The following is a 26,957-nucleotide window of genomic DNA, read 5'->3' as shown; positions in this document are numbered from 1 at the left end:
AGAAAATATGCCTTCTAAAATTGTGCACACTTTTCATCTCTGAAAGTAAACCATAATCCTAGTCATTTATAGTACGAAATTCACCATCTGAACACCACTTTACACTGGGTATAATTTTAATTTCCAAAATACTAAATTAATGTACATTACTAATTGATTTAATTGGGTAAATGAATAATGCTGTCACCACAGGATCACTTTCACATAGTGAATATATTTTATTTTAAACTCCCCTTTTACATTTTAATCAGGCAAAGTATTTGCACACCACTGACTTCATCATCCACCCATCCATCAACCCAATTTCTAAATGCTTCTTCCAATTCAGGGTTGCAGGGGAGCCAGAGTCTATTCTGGAAAGCAACAGACACAAGGTACACCCTTAATGGGGAGCCGGTCCTTTAAAGTTATACATGATATGGAATTATTTACTCAATTAAATTCTAGCCTGGCCTAGACTTACAATATACAATACACACCAGTATTCCATTTCTCCCTAAACATTTTAAGCATCGCAGTCTTTAACTAACGTGAAATAAAGTGCACAAAAAGTGGCAGTTTTAAGCTTTTCTATGAATAAGCTTGATACCGGAGTCATCAAGCATACTTTTAGAATTTGATTAATAGGGAATATAATGTGGAATCGCGTATCTAAAGAAATTAATAACGATATAATTTGGTTTCTGTCAAAGCGCAATGAAACCTATAACTTGATTCTTATGGATGCCCGGTCCCGCCAGGGATTAAAGAAAAACATGGAATCGCGTATCTAAAGAAATAACAGTATACAGTAACTATGTTCATGCACAAACAGTAGCATGTTACATTATTAATTTGGGTGTCTCCTCTTGCCAGAAAGCGCTAAATTGCATTTTGAGTGCGGTTCTTGACTTTTTTTAAATTACAACCCATACATAAGTTGATACTGTTTAGACTTTTAATTATTTTAAACTGTATTACAGCAGCACAATGTGCTTTTTCACAAAACCTAGAGTAACGAAATGTCTTGCGTTGTACAGCTTTTCAGCTAAATATATTTATCGCTTACACCTGACACTTGAGGTGCCCGACAAAAAACGGTTGAACAGCTCTGTTGGAGGTTTGCAGATCAGATCAGATTACCTTCCCCCCACAGAAAGACAGACTTATTAGTCGCTATTCACTGCGTCCTCTTGGAGCAGGCCCTGGCTCTGGCTGAGCAGGCTGATGCCGTATTCGAGGAGACCAGTGGGCACCAACGGAGGGGTGCATGGGGAATCAGATTGGGAGGAGGAGACGCCCAGCGTGGCGATGACTGCTGGTCATCTGCCACCGCTGTAGGGAGAGGGGACACATCGCACGGGAGTACCGGGCGCTGGAGCCCCGGGGACTCCAGAGGCCGTCGTGAAACGGGAGCGGGGTGGCCTAAAGAGGGGAAGGCCGCCCTTGAGAGACACTACCCCCACTCCGGAAAGCCAGAAGGAGCGCTTCACCCCACCTGCTGCCGTGGGAAGGGTTGGCCAGAGCCGGGGCTTATTTCTTCCCTGCCTCATAGAGGGCAGACCCTGCCAGGCCCTCGTCGACACCGGTTCGACCATCACCCTGCTGCGGCCTGGTATCCTACCGGGCACCAAGGTAGCCGGACCCCCAGGGCGCTCACCATGCACTTTGGGGCTGTGAGGGTGAAACACCCCTTCTACCTTGCCCCAGTCCATGAGGACCATATCCTAGGGTTGGACTGGTTGCAGCAGGTGGGTGGTTGCCTTGACTTGGGCCGGCGAGAGTTGGTGAGGCAGGGGGAATGAATCAGTTTCGTGGTGGACGGGGCGGGAGGTGTCCGGGGTGTGTTGGATGAGCGGAGCGGGAAGCAGAGGTGGCAGCGGTGGGTGTCGCCTGGGCCTGCCGGAGCCACAGGTGTCGGGCGAGCGTGCCAGAGCTGACTCTCAGTATGGTGAGATAAGCTTGCCCCTACCCGGAGTCTTTAAGGCACTCAGTGCACTGTGGGAGGCCTTGGAGGTGAGGGACGGGGTGCTGCGCCGAGGGTGGCAGGTGCCCTCCAGCGGCGAGGTCACTGCTTGGCAGCATTCGGCTGGCCGTGCACCGCTTGGAGAACTGCCCCACAGAGCAACCGCAACCACAAGTCAAGGCAACCACCCACCTGCTGCAACCAGTCCAACCCTAGGATACGGTCCTCACGGACTGGAGCAAGGTAGAAGGGGTGTTTCACCCTCGCAGCCCCAAAGTGCACGGTGAGCGCCCTGGGGGTCCGGCTGCCTCGGTGCCCGGCAGGACACCAGGCCGCAGCAGGGTGATGGTCGAACCGGTGTCAACGAGGGCCTGGCAAGGGTCTGCTCTCGGTGAGGCAGGGAAGGAATAAGACAACTCTCCCCACGGCAGACAGGGTGAAGCGCTCCTTGCTTAGAATAGCAATATTATGGACAATCAATTGACAATAAATATAGAAAAGCACATATTAAATTTGGGAAATTTGGTTTCAAAAGTCCTCATATCAACGATGCCTATACTGTTTTCCTCTACAGTATGCTAATCTATTGTAGTGCATTCGCCCCGCTCTTAGGCTGCGCAAACGATCCTTTAGATTTTTATAGAGAAACAGAGGCTGTACAGTATGCGTTACAATATAAACATTTACTGTCAACCTTTAAATCAAAAATTGATTTAAAGAAGATCTGTCAAAGCGCAATGAAACCTATTACTGGATTCTTATGGACTCCCAGTCCTGCCAGGGGTTAAAAAATAACATGGAATCGCGTATCTAAAGAAATAACAGTATACAGTAACTATGTTCATGCACAAACAGTAGCATGTTTCATTATTAATTTGGGGGTCTCCTCTTGCCATAAAGCGCTAAATTGCATTTTGAGTGCGGTTTTGGACTTTTTTTAAAAATTACAACCCATAAATAAGCTGATACTGATTAGACATTTATAAACTATTACAGCAGCACAATGTGCTTTTTCACGAAACCTCCTAGAGTAACGAAATGTCTTGCGTTGTACAGCTTTTAAACTAAATACCGTATATTTATCGCTTACGCCTGACATAAGAGGTGCCCGATAAAAACCGGTTGAACAGCTCTGTTGGAAGTTTTGTGAAAAAGCTACAGGAGTGCCAATCGTAATCGTTTTTATTTTTAATCGTTCAATGCAGATGGTTGGTGGCATGTTCCATAAGAGTACGGTAATAAAAAAACATTAATACTTTCGTTGGAGTTTAAATAAAGTTGATGTTTTATCTAGGGGCTGCTCGCCTGCGTCTGAATAGCGACTTCTAAACTGTGAAAGCATGTGTCTGTCTTTCCGTAGGGGGAAGGGAATCTGATCTCCAAGGCCCTTTGGCTACAAAAGTAAAAAAAGAAAGTGCTGTGTCTCTGTCTCTCTCTCTCTCTCTTTTGATTATTACATCCAATAATCAAAAATGACACAATAAATATAATAACCATAATAACGACCAACCAACAAAAACAACCATATAGACATAATACCATCTAAAAACATAAATACCAACCACAATACAAAATGAAATATATCAAACCATTAAAGCAAAACCGTCCTCCAGTTATCAACAAATCTCAATATCTTGTACGAATTATTCAAAATACAAACCAAAAACAGCCCGCAAACTCTCTCAAATTCCTCCAATTATCATAATCCCGACCCTTATGCAAAACCAAACCCTCCTCCCATCCCAGTTTATTCTTTTTATCATTAACAAAATCCATCTCAATTTTCAACATAAAGCATTACACAAATTCAATACCTCAACACTCCATACTCAACAACGATAATTCACAAACAGCCAGAACATGTAACTCCACATTCCCAAATAGACCTCATTTCCATAGCCCCGCTCCTTATGCAAAACCACATACCTCCCCTGTTCTAGTCCATTAAGCTTCCCCCTCTTTCACTTCTTTTTCCTCAACTTCAACCTTATCGCTCCCCCTTTACTCTCACCATCTGATTAAGAATGAATAAAAGCATTGTATTTTTGTCTGAGTGCTGACAAAGTAAGCACTCTCCACTGGCATTTGTAATCATTTTTATTTTTAAATAAATTTTAGCAAAGTCATGTATTTTAAAAATCTTAAGATTTCTATATTTATGTCTTTATTTAGCGGTTTCATTAGTGAGAAAGGCTAAACTTTCTTGGAAAAATGTATTTCATGTAAACCATGTTTGCTATTAATTCATTTAGGGCTTACTGACAGAATTGCTGTTTTTTATGCATGCCAAAAAATTTCTGTGCCGTCTCCTCCACTTTAAAGGTACCCCCGTGCTGGAAGAATTTTACCTTTGGAACGTTTGCCCAGCGTACATAGGCACATCCCGGAATTTTGACTTCACTGTGTAATGAAGCAATATTAAAGACTACTTACTGTAGCATAGATAAAAAACCTATATCCCATGGTATAAGTATCTTATACACATATCTTTTTCTGTTGTCTTTGTTGATCTCGAGGATCCTTGTGATATTTTCTCGTTGAATGATAAAAGTGTCGCAGTTTAAATAATTTTCGTTGTTAGAAATTATTAAACGCTCTGTTAAAAGCAAGGGAGTTTTTTTATCTGTTATAGTAAAAGAAAATGCCTGACGAACTAGGGATTGAACAGTTTTTCAGTGCTTGTACAATCGATGGAAATGTTCAAATAAAGGTGCTAAAGAAATAAAAAGTTATTCCTTTATCATATTGGCTAGCTAATGTCCCATCCTTGTTAGTTAGATCAACGAAATGCTGTGGTGGGTGTTACTTTTGTTACTTTTCAGCTTGTCCCCCCCTCCCGCTGAAGACTCGACCACTTGAAAATACCTGTGAAACCGGTATAATTAAGTATTGGTGTGTGACTTGCGGAGTTAAAAGCTGCCAATATGTATCTATATAGAAGGTGGTGTACAGCTTTTTAGTATAGATTACACTTTTCTAAAATGTATTTGAAAAAACACACGCACACGATAGAAACAGGAAGCAGAAGCAGGGACAATTGTCAGAAGGAAAGAATTCCGGTGATAAAGTTTGTTAAAACCTTTTACTACCAGTGACATATTTAGCCAATGTCCACCTGGAATTTCCTCCCCCTTAAACTTTTGTTATATCTCTGCAGCAGAACATAGCAGGAGCCTGGTTCAGGTCTTAAATTAAAGCTAACCCCTTTGGCTTTAAGTGTGAATAGTCAACTTTCTTATATTTCTTAATGTGTCCACTCAGCAGACAAACATATGAAAAACACAGCTGGTGAACATTTTTTTTGGGTCCAGAGGTCAGATTTTTCAACTATATTCATGTCAAGGACCTGGGAATGATTTGAAAACCTTGTTCTAGGTGGCTACTAGCTTGGATAAAAATTTGGGACAAATTGATCAATTCGAAAAATTCGACATCATGTTTTGTGAAGACTGGACCTGGAATGAAATTTCACGCCTATAATAAAAAATCATTAAAATATTGAAAATAATAAGAATAAAAACCATTGCAATTGCTATAAAAACCTTAAGACACTGCTAGAGAGCCTTTATCTGCTGTTATGCAATGAAAAAAAAAACTCAGAGTTGCCTTCTGATGTGAAAAAAAGGAACACTGATAAGAAACTGATAAAAAACTGATTGATTACCCGTTCTGAGTCAATGATTGACAGCTAAAAATGCAGCCTGAAGCTTCTAGAGGAAGTCTCACCCCCTAAGGGCTCTGAATGGCTGAAAATACAGTGAATGACAGCGGTTTTTGATTGACAGGAGAAATTTGATTTTTACCAATCAAATCGCCTTATTTCTGGCGCTCGTTCTTCAAACATTTACTACGTAATCAATAACGTTTACTAGTCTCTAGCTCTTGAGATAAACTAGTCTGTCACTTATAAAACTGCAAATGATTGAAAGACCAGCAGTGGCACTTACATCCCGTATGTCCAATGATGTTCAATGATTCCCACTCCCAGAAACCAACAAAATGTGCAAAACATCCAGTGGCAAAACATTTGAAAGATTGAAAAGAAATAAAAAATATCCTTAATACAAACTATCATATATACTACTCCTATACTCTTTTACTATGTAAGATGCTGCGATGGACCCTCGGCTTGACAAGACTAGACCATGTCATGAATGAAGAGGTGCGAAGAACACTCAAAGTCACCCCAATCACTGAGAAAATGAGGGAATCGCGCCTACGATGGTATGGACACGTGCTCCGCAGCAATGACACATCAATGGCAAAGACTGCCCTCGAATTGAATGTGGAAGGCCGGCACGGCCCCGTGTACAACCATTTACGTGCTGGCTGGATCGGCTGAAAGACGACATCCGCCTCGGAAAAGTCACCTGCCGAGATGCTGTAGACCGTACGAAGTGGAAAAATTGGTGCAAACAAGCAGACCCCACATAAGTGGAAAAATGCGAAGAAGAAGATACTCTTTTACTATGTAGCCTCCCTTATTCAGATTCAAAACAGATCTGCCCTGTGGCCAGAGAGCAGGGTCTTTCTTATACTAAGCCCCTGTGCAGGCACCTATAAAGACAGCTTCCACCTGAGGCTCTATTTCCTTGGGGCCGAAGGAAGGGATGTAAAAAATGGTGGATGTTGTCTGTTTATGTAATTATATGTATAATGTGAGTTTGTGTTAACGTTTACATAGCAGTGTGTCCTACATAGCAGTGTGTCCCGCAATCAATCTACATCTGCGCATTCATGAAATAAATCACTATATACAAAGCAATAAAAGTTAAAAATTAAATGTTTATTTTAGAAGTGGCCTTTGTTATGAAGTGCATGTAGCTGTGCGAGTCTGCAGCTGTGAGCAGTGGATAGATCATTCTGTCACACATGCTTAAAATTACTTCAAATGACTGCGAGGAACTACTTTTTTTTTAATGATATTGTTCTGCTATACTATACTGACATTGCACCAGTTACACAGTAAACTGTCCATGTACTGTACCTTTAGAAGTATACACATATTTTCCTTAAAAAAATGAGTGATATACTGTATGATAAAACCTGATAAATACCAGTATAATATTCTTAATCCTCTCCGAATATGATCCTCCAAAAAAAAAAAAATGATCCCTTATCATTTATTATAAAATCAATTATTCTATTTATATTTTTTGTTATATTAATATATATACTACAATTACATTTGATAATTTCTTTCTCAAACTGGGCAGTAGTCGTTCTATATAGCACACAAACAACATATTGACAAATAACAGTTTTTTGCTCACAATCTCACTGAATAGCAAGCTGACACAAGCCAACATTCTCCCCAGAAAACTTGATTTCCCCAGTATATGAAACATGTGTGAGGTGTGAGGCCCTATCATGTTTTTTCTTCCTTTAGATTTACTAAAGCTCTAAAAGTGTAGTCAGTCTAAATTAATCTTTTAAATAAAAATCCTCTAAAATATTTTTAAAAAGAGCCACCAAATTTATCCCATTTTGTTTTCTCACCGCACATTTCTTATCTGAAGCATTTTAAAGACAATTAAAATCTCCTCGTAACAGTATCTTTCCTCTACCTAGTAAATTAATTATCAAATTACTAAATATGTTGTATCTTTGCTATATCAAGTGGACTGTGATATCTTTCTCCAGATAAACCACACTAATTTGCAGTCTTCTTACACTTTTTCTTACACTCATGTTTCACTTTCATTTTGTTATTAGTGATAGTTATTAGTGATTTAATGTATTTCCATACACAAATTATTTTAAACCGATACCATTTTGCCCCTTATTTATAATGGCATTATAAGGATAATACTCCACCATAACCAGAAAGAGGGTTATTATTTTAGTGAAGACACTAAAGACAATATACAGTATGTCACATACCTAATCTGAAGAAAAACGCACTGAGAACAAACACCTCTAACATTTTTTTTCACTGTATGGGTAGGATAGTGTTTCTCCTGCTGCATTTGTGCCATTGAAAGTAGCATTTGTGCTGCTTTCGTTTCTGAGTTTTCTGGTTTTTTCAGGGTCATGACATCACCCAGCCCGCCCTACAACGTTGTAGGGAAACTAAAACATTCTCATTCATTAGTGCTATGTTTGTGACAGTTTGCGCCATTGAAAGTAGCTTCCCAGGTGCTTTCGTTCCTGTGATATAGGACCTTCTTTTTCAGGTGATCATGTGACCATGCACAGCGACTTTGACCTGCTGTTACCCCGTCTTTTGAGTTCAGGTGCTCTATTACTGGTCCGGTGATAATGTCTGCATTTTTGTCTCTCCCAGGTTGGGAACAATGGTTGATTTTGCATTTAATACCAGTGTGTTTGTATGAACAGGAAAATTAAATTGTCAATGTCATCATCACCTAATCAGAAGAGTTGCAGGAAGAGCCTAGCACATCATAATACTTCATAGCTTTGTCCTTTTTTAAAATCTGAAGAAGTAAACAGTTTCTCATTGTGTCCTTTCTAAATTAATTTGCAAATCAAGGGCCATTTAACGATTCAACCCATCTTTTGAGCCAGTATTTAAAATGTTAGGATTAACATAAAGCAACTTCCTTTATAACAAGACCATTGTTTTAATATATTATTCATGTGAAAAAAGAACCAGGATTTTTTAAAGCGGCACTAGGCACTAAGTTGACCCAGGTAGTTCATAACTCAACTGCAAAAAAACATTAGAAACTCTACCATCTCACACATGCAGACCATGGAAATATTGGAAAATATTTTTATTTTCAGATAACATAACCGAACATAACCGTCTTCGTATTTACAGTGTTCTTACATGCAAATATAATATGATTAGGTCACAGTCCTTTTATTTGTGCATTCCTGGTCAATCCTTTGGTGCAGAATACAACATGAGAGCACACCCTGATGTCTGAAGGCACAGAAATGAGTGCCTTTGTTAAGTCGTAATATTTTATCCAGCTGAAATTGTGTCTTTTGCAGTGTGCAATGAAATAGATAAACACAGTACACAGTGTAGTGCTGAAAAGAAATCTATCTGACAATATTTAACATTAGGATAAAGAACAGATGTGGTGTGCTTAATTCCAATTCAGAATATAATTATAATATTGCAATGTGAGCATCAGAATTATGTCATATCACTATTAATATCCTTTCCAAAATCAGCACAATATTCTTTGACAGTTGTCAGGAAGATGACATGGGAACTGTCTGGCACACCACGATAACTACAGCAGGTGGAAGCTGAGAGTTTATTATATGCTTGGAAAATCCAACTAAATGGCATCAGTTTTAAAGGTTAATGCAGCAGTCACCACAGCAGTGGAAATTAAAATGAGATGTAGCTGTCACAAGTGACTGAGCGTGTCGAGTTACCACTCTGTCTCATAAGTCAGAATCAACACACACACTGCAAATACCTTTGACTGGGCTATAAAATATTTCATCACTATATCTTCTATTAAGCTCTAAAAGCTGTTTTGCAATCTGCTCTTCTTTGCTCTAGGTCACCACATAACAAAGCAACTACAAAAAGCTGTTTCTGAGCAGTGACAATAATTTGATTTATTTATGATAACTACCTAGAATCAGTATTGGGAAGTCATGTGGCAAAAGTGCTTTTGTTCTGAACAATTCATTAGCATAAGATGCCAGAAAACCACATTAACAAGATAATATTATTTGCCACAGATACATTATGGAGCCCCCTTGCTGATATCATGAGAAATAGTACCACAATTTACCTATAACATAATTACCAGACAATACATTATTATTGCCATTATATTAACATTAAATATATCACCTAATTATGATAAATGAGTATACAGCGAAAGTATGAATGTTTAATATTTTGGCAAAACTGCATTTATTTATACATGTAATTGATCAAAACAGAACAAGCTGAAAACAGTATAATTCCCTGCTTTGGGGGTTTATACAAAACAGAGGAGAATTCTCTTTTGATATTTTTGATAGACAATATTTTGATTGATTAAAAAAATATTACTAAGAAGATCAGAAAACATATGAGAAAAATAATGGATAAATATCAGTATAGACCCATGGATAGGTATATCTGATGTCTGGTATTTATTAGCTTTCAACATTACACTTTTCATTTCCAAAAACAACTTTTTTTGTTTTTCAAAATATCACAAATGCAAGTGATCTCCAATATCCTCTAAACACAATCATAAAGTTTGTTTTCGCAGGACTGAAACTATTTTGTAATAAATAATAGTGAAATGCTTTATACAGCATTTTTCCCAACATAATTAAAACACATTATACGCAGACTTATACACGGACAAAATACAAGACAACCTAAGCTTCTCAGAAGTGTTTTGTAACTAAATACATCAACATAAAGCAAATTAATAATAATTGCTTACACTTATATAGCGCTTTTCTGGACACTCCACTCAAAAGCACTTTACAGGTAATGGGGACATCCACCTGGAAGATGCACCAGAAGGCTCACCACACATCAGTGATCAGTGGGGAGGAGAGCAGAGTAATTAAGCCAATATATAGAGGGGGGTTGTTAGGAGGCCATGATTGATAAAGGCCGATGGGAAATTTGGCCAGGATGCTGGGGTACACCCCTACTCTTTTCGAGAAACGCCCTGGGACACCACAGAGAGTCAGGACCTCAGTTTTACATCTCATCCAAAGGACAGCGCCTGTTTACAGTATAGTGTCCCCGTCACTACACTGGGGCATTAGGACCCACATGAGCCGCTGGGTGAACGCCCCCTGCTGGCCCCACTAACACCTCTTCTAGCAGCAACCTTAGTTTTTCCCAAGAGGTCTCCCATCCAGGTACTGACCAGGCTCACACCTGCTTAGCTTCAGTGGGTTGCCAGTTGTGAGTTGCAGGGTAATATGGCTGCTGGCCATAATATTAATAATATTTTCTTCATAGGAAAGTTCACCTTATGTTTCATTTTAGAGAAGCACCAAAGTCCATTGATAAATCATCAGTTCTCCAGCAAAATAAAACCATAAAAGCAAAATTTTTCCAAAGGCATAACACCATTGTATCTTTAAAAAAAGCTAATCCAAAATGGCTGCAAAAGGTCCCCTGCTATATGTTAAAATCCACCAAATAGTAATACAGTAGAATAAGCTCATCTAATAGGTTGAAATATCTGTCATTCAACAAATTCTGACCATTCAGAGACTTAAACCCTCCTCTTCATAGCATGGCATGCCAGCAAATACCAGAAAAGTGCAAAACACTATAAATATTAGAGGAAGGCCCCTAGGACCAGAAGTGATTAAATTCAACAGTAATTTTTCATTATACATTTTGTGGAAGACTGAGAAAACCAACTCAGGTCCCATCTTCATAAAAAATCATGCAGATTGTGTGTAGATTTTTTTTTTATTTGTTCATTCACTTTCCAATTTTTATCCAAAGAAGCAGACATTTTAGAGAAGACCTAGGAAAAGAAATGTACATCCTAGTGTAGAAGACTGAGTGAGCTGAACTCTTAGGAAACAGGACTATGTGCGGGAGAGGTTTTCTGTTTGCACATAAGAAAAACTAAAGCCTGTGATTTTCCATACCTGTGTGTTTTATCAGAAATATATCTGTTTCACAATCTCCTAAACTGAGTGAAGACTTTTTTCTTTGAAACTAGGTGTGTTATAGCTAAAGAAATTTCCTGTTTTTGGTCTGGATATTTCTTTCTATTGTATGTTCTGAGTAAGATATATATATATTTATTTTCAAGACCTTAACCAGTCCTGTATTGTGTATACATCCCAAGATAATTCAGGATATTAAAGGGTACGTGGATATAAAAGGATAAAGGCTACAAAAGGGTTTAGGATATAGCCTATACACTAACCTGTGCTTTTAGAGTTATTAGAACTAGATATAAACTGTTACTGCAAATACTTTTATAGAACATATAGTGCCTATAAGAACGTCTACAATCGAACTTTCATCTTTTGTTACCTTGTAGCCTAGAATTAAAATGCATTAAATTCTTTTTTATCTACACATCCTACCACATAAACTCAAGAGTGAAAATATATTTTTTATTAAGTTAAATATAAAAAGAGTATATAATTTATATATAACACACACAAAGTTAACAGTCTCCACCTGTCTTAAACTGTACTGATTCACATGATTTCTGGGTAATTTAATTGGTTTCTGTAGGTTCCCTCTGCTGGGTAGGGCAGCATTTTAAAAAAAAATCCTTGATGCTCACGGTTGAGTCTTTTTAAAAACCTCAAACTTGTGGATAGCGCACATCAGGGGATTAGTATAAAAAAATCAAAAGCCTGGAACATGCCTTGGAGCATTTTCAATATGATTATTATGATGTAGTTTACGACACCACCAAAACCCTGCCTAGATCAGGCCTTCCATCTAAACTGATTGAACAAACAGACTGATCTGAGAGGCTACCATGAGGTCAACTTTGAAAGAGCTTTTATCTCCAGGACTGATCAGATTGTACCTGTGCCAACCATATTTTAAGTGCCAACTCTTCTTTAACAAAATATTAAAGATAACATATAATTTTATCTGCCTTTAAGTATTGGGACCCTAGGTTCAATTCCAGACCTAGAAATTAATCTTCATGGAATTTATGTGTTCACGCCATGTGTGTGGGATTCCTCCCACAGTCCAAATACATAATGGCAGGTTAATTAGCTTCTGGGAAAAGTGGTCCTGATGTAAGTGTGTGTGTCTCTGTGTGCCCTGCACAGTGGACTGGTATCCCGTCCAGGGTGTATTCACAAGTTGCACCCATTGCTTGGGAGGACAGGCTCCTGCTCCATTTTCTAATCTCTTTATCCAGTACAGGGGAACTGAAGCCTATCCCAGCAAGCAACAGGCACATGGCAGGATGCACCCTGGACATAATGCCAGTCTATCATAGGGCACACAGACACAAACACACTCACACAAGGGCCAGTTTTCCCATAAGCTGATTAACATACCAATGTGTTTTGGACTGCAAGGGGAAATCAGATCACTCTACAGATACAGTACACCAGGAATTCTGGTACTTCTACAGATGCATACTGACCAGCTGCATCACAGTCTGGTATGGTAACTGCACCGCATCTGGCCATAATTCACTGCAGCGGATTATCAAAACTGCCCAACACATAATCAGCAGTGCCTTACCATCCATCTAGGGAATCTACACCAGAAGTTTGAAAAAAAACACAAAAATTATGTCTGTCCCCACTCACCCCAGTCATAACTTGTTTGTCCCCCTACCATCTGGCAGAAGGTTCCGGACGTTCCAGTCGCACACAACTAGACTCCAAAATAGCTTCTTCAAGCTGGTGGCACCCCCCCCCCCCCCTCCCTCCCATCATACTGTGATCTCTCCTCAATTCTTCCTGTACCCACAATGGCTGTACTCCAACACCACTACATACACGACAACTGAATGTAAGCAGAAATTGTACTTAACTGGACCTTAGTGAAGAAATAAACAGAACAAATCCCAGAGGAGAGCGAAGGACCATCAATAACCAAGTTTCTTGAAAAGTTTATTAAAGAACAACTTAAATTGTCCCCCGAGACTGATTTAGAGATTGGAATAGCTCACAGTGAACCCCCAGTCCAGATCAAGATCTATTGTCATTAGGTTTCTAAGACTTAGAACCAAAGAAGAGGTTTTAACGAAAGCCTTGGGGAAAAGGAGCTGTTCTATGTAAACAAAAGGGTGTACTTCATTCACGATTATGCACGGCTGGAGTACAAAGAAATAAAACAACACTGAAAGAAAAGAACATAAAATTTAAAACCTTTTCCAGCCAAACTAAAGGTTTTTTTTTTCAGACTCAGGTGTACTGACGTATAACTGTGGAAGCTACTAACGACTTGATATGCTGAGGTTTGATTAAGGGTGTGGCCGGAGCGATGGCTGCAGTGATGTCCGTGGAGGAGCGGATTAGACAGAGATCATGGCAGCAAGCGCACAGCCGCAGGGGGAGATGCAAGGAGGAGACACTGACAGAGGAGCAAGGTGTCATGAAGTGTTAATCAGGACCCTATGTAGACGGCAGAATCCGGAAAGGAGCGAAACAAACACGGGGGAGAGACTAGGAATGGGGCTTGTAGACGCACAGGGGGGAGTGTCAACAGTGTACTGATGCACGGGAGGGCGTGGTCCAGGCGAAAGTCCAAAGGGAGTCTGAAGGAAAATCCAGAGTGAGAGCAAAAGCCCAGAACCTAGTAATCCATCCTTGACAGACACGACAAAAGTAAAAAACCAGAGCGGGATCTGGAGCAGGGACGGGGAAATAAAAAGGGGTAAAGGGGCCAGGCACTCCAAGCCCCGGACCCAGATGGTCAGGATGCCGTTTTGAAGCCAATGCTGTCAGGCCACTCCTGGACCCACTGGTAGGTGGGTTTCCGGGCGTCCATCTTCCGAAGCTGAGCCCAGATTGGAAGGAGCGTCTGGCTTATATACGGGGGGCTGAAATAGGAGGCAGGTGCAGAAAAATCAACCTAAATGGGAAAGAACCAGAGCGCCCTTAAGAGAAGGGACTTACGGTCATGACACAAGGTTCCACCCCTTTCATTACCATCCAAAAGTATTAGATTCAACTAGTTGTGAAGTAACTAAGAAATGTATGGAGTTATTTGTGTTTTGTCATATAAATTTGGTTGATGTAGATAAATAACTTAATTTTACTAATTAAGATTTAATATAATGTTAGTTTTTGTACGATAAAAATGTCCTTGTTAAATAAGGTCAAATTGATTAGAGACCGAGAGAAGCAAAGAAACATAGTAGTATATTGTAACGCAACGGGGGCTCAGGTGGGCGCCCTTGCCGCCTTAGGTCGGCCCCATCCTGACTGAGGCTCGAACCTGGGACCCCCGCGTCTCTCTGCAGCGACCTAGCCCCGCGAGCTAAAGAGAGATCTCCCCACAGCCCAGTAGCTGTAGTCCTGCTATCACAGGGAAGGGCGGTGACGTCACCTGCTCTGGTATGCCGGCTCTTACACAGTACCTGTCGGCCGTAAGCGTTACAATATTTATTTAGGGTCCTCATAGAAAAGAGGTTTCATTTTATTCTTGTTTCCTAATTCCCTGAGATTGTTATCGGGGCATAAAGGGTGGGGTTGTATTCTAGACTCCCCAGGTGAAGCTAAGTTAAGTTTTTTTTGGTTAATTATAGTTTTTGTAGAATAGTTTAAAATGCTAGTATAGTTGAGAGACTGGGAGGTTTATATGCAGAATTCTTCATCTAAATGATGTCACAGAATATTAAAGTAATTTCTTTTAATGTAAATGGTCTACATCCAGGTGGATGCTGCACATTGGTGGTGGAGGAGGGGAGTCCCCATTACCTGTAAAGCGCTTTGAGTGGAGTGTCCAGAAAAGCACTATATGAGTGTAAGCAATTATTATAATTATTATTATTACATAATCTGAAAAATAGAAGTAGAACACTAATAAAAGTTAAGCGAGATAAGACCCAGGTAGTGTTTCTCCAGGAAACTCATCTGACGTAGAGCATGCTAAATTGAAAAGGATGGGTTTTGATAAAGTGTTCTATTCATCTCATTTAACAGGACACAAAAGGGGAGTAGCTATACTCATTCCATCAACAGTTAACTTTGAGTATTTATCAGAGATCAAAAAATGGTAGATTCATCGTTGTAAGAGGAAAGATAGAAGACTCTTTAGTTACATTGTTTCATATCTATGCACCGCCAGGAAGTGACAAGTCTTTTTGATTTGTGTTTGATTTAAAGGTCAATTTATGTATAAATTAGATAGATCTAGAGTACAGGAATGTGAAATTGGAACCTTGGATTTGTCTGACCATGCACCAGTTTATCTGACTTTAGATTTAAATCTGGTAAAAAAGAATACTGCTTGGAAGATGAACTGTGGTGTATTGAATGATAATGATGTTAAAGTGCAAATTGCAAAATAATGATACAGGAGAGGTTTCCCCAGCAATATTATGGGATACAGTTAAGTTGCACTTATTTCCATTTGTTCATATAAAAAGAAAATAAGACAAGCTAAATTAAAAGAATTACAATCTGAATCAAAAATGATTGAACAGAAACATAAAAAACACCAACTCGTACAATACATAAACAATTACTGAAAATTATAGGTAGAAACAAAACTAAAATTTCTAAAACAAAGTTTTTATGAATCAGGAGCCAAATCAATGAAAATATTAGCAAGAAGATGATGTAAACAACAATCTAAATCAATAATCTCCAAAAAAGTTAACCCAGTAACCAACCAATCACAATCTAAATTAAAAGAAATACAACCAATATACAGAATACTATCAAAATTTACAGATGCAGCCATTTAAAACAAGCAGGCGATACCGCATTATTCTGTTACCATATTAATACCATGAATTCTCGCATAGAGATTCTCGCATGATACCACGTAGTACCGCAAGTAAAATAATAGTATCCGGAATTTCCGCAAGGTGGAGCTAATAAAGCTTAACCTCTCATGTTTGAGCTGTCGCCATTAAAGTCTTTACCGAAGATATTACTAATAGTATTTATAATGAATGACCCTGGACAAGCAGTTGTGGTGTCACCGGGGGAAAAGCAGGTGTTAAAGGGATGTTACTCACACCACACTGATCTTCTCCATTCTTTGTCTGTCCGTTTCTCAAGTCCGATCCGTAATCCATTTCCAGTATCCTTAAACAATCCAAGTTTCAATGTCCGTATGTCCACACCAATCCGTATCATAACCAAGTCAAAATCCATAAATCGTAGTCGTAAACCATAAACCGTAGTCCATTATTCTTTATTTATATCAAGCACAATCCAACTCCTCTCTTTCCTCCAAAACGCATTCACCATATCGGCTTCCGCGCCGGCTCACTGCTTCTGGGGCATTTATATTCTGTTTCCTGACGCAGCTCACCTGTGTGTCATTGTTTCGCTGCATAGATCTTTTCCAACAGCGGGTCAGCTGGCTATCCTTGGTGGCCATCTTGCCAAGGTCTATATCGAGTATATCCAGTGTTTCGTTATGTAAATACCGGTTATAAATGACCCTTCCCCTGGTCCTCTTACACTGTAAACTCAAAGTATTGCCCTGGTCTACATTCTTTTTTTCATTGACCGTCCTTGTAAAAGTAACACCACAGCATTTCGTTGATCCAATCATGCAATTGTTTCCAATCATGCAAAGTACAGTAATTTTTGAGAATCTCCAATTCACCATGCCTTTCACATGCTCATAAAAGATATTGATTTAGGAACATAAACATATTACTGTATGCAAAACTATACTGTATACAGTATGTATATGTATATTTAATGTCTTTACTGTGCCCGTTTAAGTATTGAATATTTATATGGAATCTTACCACTGAAGGGAAATTTAGTCGCTGAGCATAAAAAGAATAGGAGCATAACGTGTGTGAAGACCATAAACAATATTAATTTTAGAACATAAACATACAGTATTACAGTATGTAAACTATATGGCTGGTCTCGGTACTTTAAAGAAAAAATACACACCAGTATTCCATTTCTCCCTAAACATTTTAAGCATCGAAGTCTTTAACTAACATGCGAAATAATGTGTGTATAAAAAGTGGAAGTTTTAAGCTTTTCTGCGAATATGCTCGATACTGGAGCAAACAAGCATACTTTTAGAATTTGATCTATAGGGAATATAATATGGAATCGCGTATCTAAAGAAATTAATAACGATATAATTATATTCATGTACTACAATACACTAGTAAACGCTGTACAATGTCTGTTGATACTGTATGTGTAGGGCTGTTTCACCTATCCTATCACCTATCCTGCGACCTTGCGACTGGCGCTGTGGTCTAGGTACTGCACTTGTAAACAACAGGATGGCTGTTCAAATCCAGCTGGCACTGCAACTTTTCTTTAGCAAACATTTCTTTTAAAAAACAGAATAGCAATATTATGGACAATTAATTGACTTTTTATATTTCTAAATATCACAACATGATCGATTTAAGTTATTTTTAATAACAATAAATCAACATGCGTGATTGGATCAACGATCAACGAAATGCTGTGGTGTTACTTTTACAAAGACGGTCAATGAAAAAAAAATTTGGACCAGGGCAATACTTTGAGTTTACAGTGTAAGAGGACCAGGGGAAGGGTCATTTATAACTGGGAATTTAAGTCGGGAACGTAGACCACAGTACCACCCGCAAGGTCACATGAGGAGAGGTGAAACAGCCCTACACATACAAAATCAACAGACATTGTACAGCGGGTATTACTGTGTTGCAATACACAAATATAATTATATTGTTATTAATTTCTTTAGATACGCAATTCCATATTATATTAACAGAAAAGCTTAAAATTACCACTTTTTATACACACTATTTCACGTTAGTTAAAGACTTAAATGCTTAAAATATTTAGGGAGAAATGGAATACTGGTGTGTATTTTTTCTTTAAAGTACCGAGACCAGCCATATACTGTATGTTTATATCGTTTATGGCCTTCACACGCGTTACAGTATGCTCCTATTCTTTTTATGCACAGCTACTAAGATTTCCCTTCAGTGGTAAAATTCCATATAAATATTCAATACTGAAACGGGCACAGTAAAGACATTTAAATCTTTCTACGACTGACCAACGCACCATGAGTGCCCCTGTCAGTCAACCAATCACGTGTCCACGCACTTTGAATGGCTGCATCTGTATATTTCAATTTCTGAAACTCAAAATAAACAAGATATAGTTATTTTATTAGAGTCACTTAACCTGCCAATTTTAAGTGAGGAACAAAATAACACATTAACTAGAGTAATAAATGAGGTGGAAATGCATATCATTTCAGATCTAAAATCTAATAAAGCACAAGGGACAGACTGCTTTCCCAGTGAATTTTATAAGACATTCAGAAAACAGTTCGCTCCCCTGCTCCTGTCCACTTGCAACTGGATAAGAGGAGGGGATTTTACCACGCTCTTGGAATGAAGCTGTCATTTCTGTTATTCCAAAAGAAATAAAAGATCAAACTAGATGTGGGTCTTTTATTCTTCAATAATGGCTAAAATATTAGAGAAAATATTACCTCACATAATAAACTTAGATCCAACTGGTTTCATTCAGAACAGACAAACACAACACAATATTAGACGTTCCCTTCATGTTATGAGGCATATTAATGAGCAAAGGAGGGAAGCGATTTTAGTCAGCCTTTGATCGGGTTAATTGGGAATTTTAATATCAGACTTTGGAGAGATTTGGATTTGCTGACGAATCTATCAACATAATAAAACCAATTTATTTAAATCCTATAACACAAATCAAAATCAATGGACATCTGTCAAAGAGATTTTGTTTGAAAAGAGGTACAAGACAGGAATGTCCCCTGTCACCTCTTTTGTTTTCTCTATATATGGAACCCTTAGCAGAGTGGATTAGACAAGACCCCAAAATTAAACATAAAAGAACATAAGATTGCATTGTATGCAGATGATGTCCTGCTATATTGGGATGACCCCAATGAATCACTTATCAGAGTGATGGACCTTTTGGAAAAATGTGGTCAGCTATCAGGGTACAAATTAAATACAGAAAAAACAGTTGTTCTATAATATAATTATAACCCCATAGATCAAGTAAAATAAAAAATTAAGTTAAATTGGTTATCACCCTCTATTAGGTATTTGGGAGTATATTTGCCAAAGGATTTATCAAATTGATTCAAGTCAAATTTCAGTCCTCTAATATGTAAAATAAAAGATTATCTGGCTGGCTGGAGAGTCTGCTACCTCTCTCATTGGGATCTAAGGTACAAGTCATTAAAATGAATATTCTGCAGTGATTACTATATCTTTTTCAGTCTCTTCCCATAGACATTTCATCAGAACAGTTTAATGAATGGGATAAAATGATTTCAAGATTCATATGGAATGGAAATAAACCAAAAATTAGGTTTAAAACACTACAATTGTCCTGGGTGAAGGGTGGATTAGCCCTGCCATGTCTAAAGTCATACTACCAAGCATCTTAGTTTAGATTACTAATAAATTGGTGCAATGGATATTATACTGCAAAATTGAAAGAGATGGAGTCTTTGATTATAGGTGAATTCCCAATACAGATGGTCCTGAGAGATAGATCTTCGGCAAAGATTATATATAAAACGGCTATACCTTAGATAACTTTACCAATTAAAATTTAGTTTAAAATAATAAAAACTTGTGACTTGGAGAGAGAGGTAAAACTATTAAGATGGATAGTTTCCGATTCTCTGGGAAATCTGCCACATGGTTTAAGATTTGGGCTATGAAAGGGATTTACGGCAATATGTACTATGATGAAACAAGACCATCTGAAAAACTTTGAAGATCTATCACAACAATTTAATCCGGAATTCTAGAAAAATCGCTATTTTTATAGATATCTTCAAATTAGACATTATATAAATAGCTTCAGAAAGCAACCATGTATAAAGGAAAGTAATACATTGCCTGATAATTTTGTAGCTGTATATCAGCAAGGTAATTTGAAAAAAATATCAAAGCTGTACAACAGTATTGAATATATGAAAAAAGACTCAATGGAATATATTAAAATAAAATGGGAAAAAGAAACCAACACAACAATATCTATAGATCTGTGGAATTATATGGGTAGATTTCAACAGGGCACTACAAGTCCACAGTTTTCACAGTTTTTTTATCAGCCCTAAAATTCAAGGCAAACAAAAAGGCAGTAGTTCACAATGTTGGAGATTATATGAAGAGCAAGATGCGACTCATTTGCACAAATTTTGCTCATGCCCAATATGCACCAATACCGTAAATCTATACATATAACTCTTAATAATTTAGTAAATGTGAATATATCATTTGAATTTTCTGTTAACTGGGCAAATTTGACTTTGGTGATATTGAAGTAAAGGATAGATATATATTAAGGATTCTTCTAGCAGCAAGTCAAAAAGTAATTACATAAAAATGGCTTATAAAAGAACCTCCAACACATGAACAACGGGTTAATGTTGTGAATGAGATCTACTGTATATAATGAAAAAAATAACTTGTTCTCTCAGAATGCAGGCGGAGAGGTTTAGAAAATACTGGTAAACATGGATTCAATTTATCTCCCTACAGGAACCTGATTCTAGTTTATGAGAAAATATGCAGTGATATCTATGTGTAGACTGTTGTATTTCTTATCAGAAAATTGTATTTTTTTGTATGACCCTCCATACCTGCTGACATAGTGTAAATAGTTCATTTTGTATATACAATGTGGCAGAAATGTAAGATGAAGCCAAATGTTTATTCTGCTGTTTTGGATATGTTGTTTGTAAACCCTTTCATCTGTAAATAAAAAGTTTAACAAATAAATCTATAATCTTTCCATGTGTAAGGTCATTAGGAAGTAATAAGGGCATGCTTTGTTTAACGATGGTATCAAGAAATTATTTACACTGCTTGATCAATTTTAAAAACTAAGTTAAACCTAAACCTATAACTGTTTTTATAGCTCTTAAAGACATGCAATGTTTAAGTGAGGCAGGGAGATGGCATTGTTTCTTATTTTGGATTTTCTTTTAAAGCTTTAAAAGATCAGTTGCGCATTGTGCAAAAGCAAGGATACAAGGGAAAAGAAAAGATGAAGAAAGTTTTCCATAACACTTAATATCTCTACATAACATTCTCTAAAACATTTCCATTCATATTATAAATGACTGTATAGCTTCAGCAGGTGTTTAGCACTTAATTCAGAGCTTGTGCAGATATAGTAAATGGTAAGAGACTTAATGTTCAGCATGTAGCATAGTTTATTTTTGTGTTCAGGCTTTTAATGGCATCAAAAAGCAGCTGTTGCTGGCGCCAAGATCAGAATGTGTGGGAGTCTATTTTAACTGTGTTGTAACTATATACCGAGAGTGAATTTCACTGTACCCATCTACATAACATAAAAATCAAACCTAAAGGAAACAACTTGAACACAGTGCATTCCTTACAATAATGGACACCTGAACAATGTAGAGTTTATTATTTAATTTAGGAGGTCATGTCTGCTAACAATGTAAATGGTTGTGGTATAACAGATATTTGTATATATACGCATGTACATTAGAACTCATTCTAAAGATTGCCGTTTACAGACAAGCATGCATACTCAAGCGTGCATATCATATGATATGATAGCGGATATGATAGCACATTACAATAATGTACCTTACATAAAGGTTTTAGTTTAACAACTGACAGTTCTAAAAATTTGTGCAGTGCAATATCCACATATTTTTATACTGCTGTAAAATCTATTATATAATAGAACAACAAACTCATACATTTTTGTTGTTACATTTGTTTTTAGTTACTTAAATGTATCCTTATATTTTAAGCACATGTTCCTTACTTAACTTGATGCAAAAATCCACAGTATTAACTGGATTTAAATGCCATCAAATTAGAATGGTCTAAGTAAAACAGGACTATGCTTAATTTCCTCAATATTCTAAAAACAAAGAATAAAAAAAGACTAAAATGAATTTAACTTAATTGAAGTATTTATGTATTATATTTATGGCTAAATTAAACTGCATTGTGACTAAAATTAAATTTCAGTGCCTGAAAGAGTGATTTTAGGCACATTTTAGTAGGCTAAACCAAATGAAGTGTTTGATTAAAATATGACTATATCTACGAGGTATTTTAGTTGACTTTACTAAGACTATATCAAGGTCTATAACAAAAACTGATGATTAACTTAACACTGAACCCAGTTACACTATGTCCCTCTGTGGAATTCTCAGCAGACAGGTTTTCATCAGTTTTCATGTTTTTTCTGTCTTTGGCCACTGCTGTCTTGGTCAGAGAAGATGTGACAAATGCATCCTTGCTTTATATATATGCCCCATACAGATGCAGCCATTCAAATTGCGCGGTACAGACACGTACCGGAGGTAATTGGCTACGGCGTCGTGCATCGTGACACGCGATGACGCAAAATACCGCGGTACGTGATTGGTTGACCGACAGGGGCACTCGTGGTCCGTTGGTCTGTCATAGAAAGACTTACTGTAAACGTCTTTACTGTGCCCGTTGTAGATATTGAATTTTACCACTGAAGGGAAATCTTAGTAGCTGAGCATAAAAAGAATAGGAGCATACTGTAACGCATGTGAAAGCCAAAAACGATATTAATTTTGGACCATAAACATACAGTATATAGCTGGTCTTGGTACTTTAAAGAAAAAAATACACACCAGTATTCCATTTCTCCCTAAACATTGTAAGCTTCGAAGTCTTTAACGTGATACCGGAGTCAACAAGCATACTTTTAGAATTTGATTAAAAGGGAATATAATATGGAATCGCGTATCTCAAGAATTTAATAACAGTATGATTACATCCGTGTGCGACAGGGCTGTGTAGGGCTGTTTCGCCTGCCTGTTCATGCAAGCTGTCTTGTAGCCTACTGGTCTAGGTGCGTGACTACCAACTAGCAAGTTGTGTGTTCAAATCCAGCTGGTGCTGGATTTTTATTTATTTATTTTTTAATTGCGTAACATAAACATATTACCGTATGCAAACTGTACTGTATACAGTATGTATATGTATATTTAATGTCTTAACTGTGCCCGTTTAATTGAATTAAAAAAAATTATTTAACACGAACATTAAGCTGTTTACATCTTCCGCCTGAGAACAGTCACCCGTTGCTACCCAACGCAGAATGGTGATTGGCTGACACCATCTGACACCCCTCTTATTGGAGAAAAATGACGTGCTGGTTTGCTATACATACTGTACCAGGAAGAGGATTTCTTTCTATTCAAAACGTTTTAAAAGTTTAAGAAGTAAAAACCTTACAGCGTACACAGATTTCTAAACTGATCAGGATAGTTATCTTTGTCTTATGCATAATAATGTTCACCGCTCTGTCCAGCAAATTAATAATAAACTTTATTTTATATAGCGTTTTAAACGAATAAGTAATTCGATTGCTCATAAACCTAATCACTTGCTTTTTCTTTTTATTTAGGCTCAGATTTCAACTATAGATCGTATCGTTAATAACCATAATAACAACCAACCAACAAAAACAACCATATAAACATAATACCAACCAAAAACATAGATAACAACCACAATACAAAATCAAATATATCAAACCATTTTACTCTCGCAAAGTCCCCCAATTATCATAATCCCACCCCTTATGCAAACCCAAACCTTCCTCCCATCCCAGTTTATCCTGTTTATCATAAACAAAATCCACCTCAATTTTCAACATAAAGCATTACACAAAATCAATACCTCAACACTCCATACTCAACAACGATAATTCACAAACAGCCAGAGCATGTAACTACACATTCCCAAACAGACCTAATTTCCATAGCCCCGCCCCGTATGCAAAACCAACATCCCTCCCTGTTCTCTCTCTCCCCTGGCGGTTGTAATTGTTTTTATTTTCAAATAAATTTTAGAAAAGTCATGTCTTTTAAAAATCTTAAGATTTTTATATTTATGTCTTTATTTAGTGGTTTCATTAGTGACAAAGGCTAAACTTTCTTGGAAAAATGTCTTTTATGTAAACCATGTTTGCTATTAATTCATTCAGGGCTAAAATATGTTCATTGTCTTCTAATGAAAGAAGGGTTCCTTTCGCCGTAGTCAGGAGCCTAGCCTTTAACTTGTAAGTACTGTACTTACTGGGTTTTTGAGGGGGGTGAGGTGTCTTTCGCTGGAAATCTCGTCTCCTACTTTGAAAATACCCGTGAAACCAGTTCAATTCGTCACAGCCAGCACTCCTGCAGAGAGGGGGGTTGTACTTGCAGTGTATACAGTACACGCGTTATGCTCTTCGTTAATGTCTAAGCCGGAACATATCATTATATCTCATTTTGTATTTCTGAAAAAAAAATCGTTTTCCCAGCCTAACAGTATTGTTTTTAACCTGTAAAGCGCTTTGAGGAGCCACCTTTAAAGGCGCCATATACAATAAAGTTCATTATTATTACTATTGTAAATTTGCTGGACAGAGAGGTGAACATTATTACACAGAAGACAAAGATAGCGATTTACGTTGCATTGTGTATCGTGCTGCTTTAATACAGTTTTAAATAATTGAAAGTCTAAACAGTATCAGCTTTATTTATGGGTTTTAAATAAAGGTGATTTAAACGTGATTTAAATCAATATAAATGTTTATATTGTAACGCATAGGTGACTATTCATTGTTATTAAAATGACTTAAATTCGATCATGTTGTGAAATTTAGAAATATACATTTGTTTGGTGCGAGTGAAGTTTTATTTAATCTCTGAGCCATACTGATTCTTCTGGAAGCCAGTTTCCGCCAGGGAGTAAAAAAAAAAACACACTATGGTATTCTCTCCAATGCAGTGCAGTTAAAAACATACCTCTGATGCTGCTCCTAAATGAATATCGTTTATGACCATCAGAAGCTTTATGCTCCTTTTCTTTTTTCCAGTGGATTGAACAGGGAGAGGCATTCCATGATGTACTTTTCACTGATGAAACAACAGTGGCTCTGGAACAGTTTTCAACCATGTCGTTTTATAAAAAGGGAAGATATGTACACGTAACTGAAGCTAAAAGTTTAGCCTTTGTCACTAATGTAACCACTAAATAAAGACATATAGAAATCCCTACGTTACAGACTGTATATGGCTGGTATTGGTAGTTTAAAGAAAAAATACACACCAGTATTCCACTTTCTCCCTAAACATTTTAAGCATCAGAGTCTTACATGTGGTTATTTATTGCATAATTTAATTTTGAAAGCCACTGAGACATCAGGTACTACTGTTGTATTTATGAAAAAGAAACAAAACAAAAAACATACTAACAACTGTGCCATCCTACTCCTTAGTTAATACATTTTATTATTCATAAACAGTTAACATTGTTAGCAAAATATTTAGAATTATATTTAACCCTATTTTTTCTTTAGTTTTGTATTTAACTTATTATATGATAGTCAGACTTAATGTATATTTGAACAATGAAAATATATTTTTACAAGATTTTACATTAAGCACTTAAAATTAATATGGTTAATAATACTAAACTGTAACATGCTGTAACAAGATTGGTTAAACTGCGAAGAAAATGCTTTCAGAGAAAATGTTTCAGGTGTGAAGAACATAGATCTCCAATGCAATTTCAACCAAACCTGTTCCCACACACCCTGCCCCCACTACCATTAGAATACACACAAACATTTTAGCGTTTCATTCTGAGCAGAAGACCCTCACACCTGAAGAGTGCTGGCTGTGACGAATTAAACCGGTTTTACAGGTTTCAATCACAGACCATGTGACATGGGACTCAGTAAACTAACAGCGCCACCGGATTTGATAATACCTAACCAAAATCCGCAATATGGAAACAGAATCTGGGTGATTGTTGATAGATGATGTACTCGTAACATTTTTTCAAGACGAACTACAACATTTAAAAAATGACTTGTATGTACTTGATATCTCTAATCAATCCACGGGTCCCAGCACAAAACGAAAGTAAAACGCATACCGTTTCGCGCTTCTTATTAGTTGCTCAAAAGTAATTTGACTGTATGAAATGCATAATATAAACCTGGAAACATATACGTGAGCAGTACTTAAGCACTGTAGTATCGGTGTTAAGACATACCTCTCAAATACTGTAAATCAAGTTAAAAATATCTCAAGACCGATTCTGGTCGTAATGAAACCATGTTTCGTGTATGTTTTCTTTTTCATCTTGAAATAACTCAGTTCTAAACCCGTTGATTATTTATTTATCCCGTATTAATAAATAATACATTTATTTTATTATAAATATAATAAATATAATAAATTTAATATAACGTTTATGTTTATTTATTTATCCCCCGCCAGGGGAGAGAGAGAACAGGGGAGGGATGTTGGTTTTGCATAAGGGGCGGGGCTATGGAAATTAGGTCTGTTTGGGAATGTGTAGTTACATGTTCTGGCTGTTTGTGAATTATCGTTGTTGAGTATGGAGTGTTGAGGTATTGATTTTGTGTA

At 37.4% G+C, this 26,957-nt stretch overlaps 1 protein-coding gene across 1 annotated transcript in view; it reads right to left on the bottom strand.

The window, feature by feature from the left end:
* The window catches only part of fras1 (Fraser extracellular matrix complex subunit 1), a 364,870-nt gene that overhangs the window by 284,554 nt on the left and 53,359 nt on the right, over window positions 1-26,957 (bottom strand). The gene's annotated exons all lie outside the window — the stretch shown is intronic.

Source organism: Lepisosteus oculatus, chromosome 3 (assembly GCF_040954835.1).
Source record: "Lepisosteus oculatus isolate fLepOcu1 chromosome 3, fLepOcu1.hap2, whole genome shotgun sequence".
Taxonomy (NCBI): Eukaryota; Metazoa; Chordata; class Actinopteri; order Semionotiformes; family Lepisosteidae; genus Lepisosteus; species Lepisosteus oculatus.
Note: the sequence above shows the minus strand (reverse complement) of the source record. Positions and strands in the feature narration are given on the sequence as shown.